Consider the following 2,658-nt stretch of genomic DNA (forward strand, 5'->3'; position numbering starts at 1 on the left):
GCAACGTCGCCGTCGCGCGGGCAGCGGCGGCGGACACGGAGGAGGCCGCAGCGGCCCCGGGAAGCGAGTCGCGCTCGGGGCGGGGCCCCGGTCGGGCAGCCAGAACAGGCGACGACGGGGAAGGGCTCGGGAGAAGGCCGACGGCGGCGAGGGCCGAGGCGCCGGAGAGGCGGTGGCGGTGGAGGAAGGGCCGCGGCCCGCCGAGAGACGCGCTCGGGGCGAAGGAGGGAAGACAGAGCCTCCCGAGGCAAGTCGGCCGCCGGAGCACACACGGGGTCTCACCGCCAGGGGCCTCCAGCACCAGGGGCGGTCCCGCAGCGCCCGGAACGGCGACTGGCCCCGTCGCCCCGCGCGCAGCTCACGGGGGCTCGGCCCCACCACCCACCTCCACGGCCAGGGCTCTCCCGCACACGGCGCCGGCGTCCCACGCCGGGCGCCTGGCGCACGGGCGCCACCCAACCGGAGCCGAGGGCACTTCGCCCGGGGCCACCACCGGCCTCGGTGGCCGGAGGCGACACCCGCGCGGCGAGGCCCATTTCGGTCCCGGCCGGTGGGCGGCGCGGCCAGGCGTCTGCCCGGGCGGGGGAGCACCGGCGGCAACGGGGAGCGCGGCGCGCGCCTCGACGGAGGGAGCGCGGGCTCGCGGGAAGGCTCCCGGGGACGGCCTCGGGCGCGGACGGGCCACCAGGAAAACACACGCGGGATCCCACCGCCAACGACACGCGAGGGCGGTCCCACGACGCCTGGGACGCCGGCCGGCCTCAGCCACCCTTCGGCCTCCCGCGGGCCCGGCCCCACCGCCGGGGCCTACGTGAGGCGCCCCCGCCGCCGGGGGCCGCCCCGTCCACCCAGCCACCCGTCTGCCTGTCTGGTCTGCTCCGGGACCCACGTCCCGAGGGAACGCGCCCGAGAGCGGCGGCGGCCCCCACCCATGCCCGCACGCCACCACCGGCTGCGGCTCGGGACGGGAGCGAGCGGAGAGCCAGCCGCTCGCGGCGGGGCGGAGCCCGGACAGGGCCGGGCCCTCTCCCCACCCCAGCACGCGACGGGAGAACCACGCGCACGCTCGCGCACACGCGCGGCCCCGCGCCCAACGACGGCCCGGCCGGGCGTGACCCTCCCCGACTCGGAGGGGGGAGGCGCCGGCCGCGGTAGGCAAAGAGCGGCTCTGCCCACGCGCCACGGTGGTGGCGTCCGTGGCTACTACGCGCAGAGGAGGGGCGGCGGCTGGGGGGTCCGGTACCCCAAGGCACCCTCTCGGATCGCTAGAGAAGGCTTTCTCACCGAGGGCGTGTCGCCCCCGCCCATCGTCCGCCATCGGGCCCACCAAGGCGCTTACAGACACCATGGCCACACAACGCAGGAGGGGTCTGCGGTAGAGGTAAGGCCTAGAGCAAGTCGGAGCGTCCGTGGTCAGGGCCGCGAGCCCGCGCTGCCCCGGGCTCGCCATCTCCGGCCACACTGGGCTTAGCTAGGGATCTAAAAGGCCCCTGTGCGGCTCCCAAGTCAGTGCCTCCCCTCAGGCCGAGACCAAGGGAGGCAGAGACTGGGACGGAGGTGCCGATCAAACAGCACCTCCCAACCAAAGAGCCAGCATCACGCCGCTGGCTCGGCCCGCCACGATCACTCCCACACCCGCGTGGAAACCCCAGCAAGGGGAACACGCGGGCACGCGCCCGAGCCTGCCCGCCCCCACACGGCACGCCGTGGGGGGGGGCGACGAGGCACCCGTCCCCCCCGAGGGGGACGGGCACGCCTCCCTTACCGACTCGACCCCCCGCTTCTCAGACACACCAGCGCAGCGGTCACCTGAGGAGGGCGACGGGAACAGGGAACGACACCGCAATCGGCCTCAGGCGCCTGAGGGACGACCTGGAACACTCCAGGGGCACCGCCAACGGCCGGGGGAGCGCGCTCACGCGTCCAAGAAGGCGCGCGGCGCGGCGGCAACACGGCCCGCCCCACCGTGGGGAGGGCCGCCCGCGAGACACAGCCAAGAGGCACAGGCGGAGCATCCGCCGCTGTCACGGAGACCCCGACACCGCCCACGCCACAAGGCACGGGGCGGGGGAGCGAGGTCGGGCCGGATTCCGCACCCCTGCCACCTCCCACACGCCACTCGCAGCGGGGGAGAACGGGCGAGGGGGCCCGCGGGCAGAGCGAGAAGAGCGGTCCCGTTCGCCATGAACGTCCGTCCCTCGTCTGGCACGGCTTAGGCCCGGCCCGGGAGAGCACAGCATCACCACATCGATCAGCAGCATAACGCGAGGGATCCCCGAGCAAGGGAAGGCCGGCGAGGACAGCGAGCGGAGGAGCCTGCTTCAGCCTCACCGGCCCCCCTCCTCCTCTAGCAAGCGCGGGCGACGACCCCAGGACGAGAACGCCTGACACGCACTGGCACGGAGCCGCGGGACGGGGTAAGTCGCGACCGCACCCGGGTGCCGGCAGCAGGGAGTGCACGTGGTAGAGGACCCCGCGCCCCTAACCCCGCCGCCCTCGGGTACCAGAGACCGGAGGTGGCACCACGGTCGCGGGGACGCCTGGAACGCACAAGAGCCGGCGCGCAGGCCCAGCGGGCGCTCAAGCGGCGGGGGTGGAAACGGGCGTCCGGTTCTCGGCCAGAGCCCGGAGACCTCCCCGCACACGCATCCAGGCACC

Source organism: Equus caballus, unplaced genomic scaffold (genome assembly GCF_041296265.1).
Source record: "Equus caballus isolate H_3958 breed thoroughbred unplaced genomic scaffold, TB-T2T unassigned-0001757, whole genome shotgun sequence".
Taxonomy (NCBI): domain Eukaryota; kingdom Metazoa; phylum Chordata; class Mammalia; order Perissodactyla; family Equidae; genus Equus; species Equus caballus.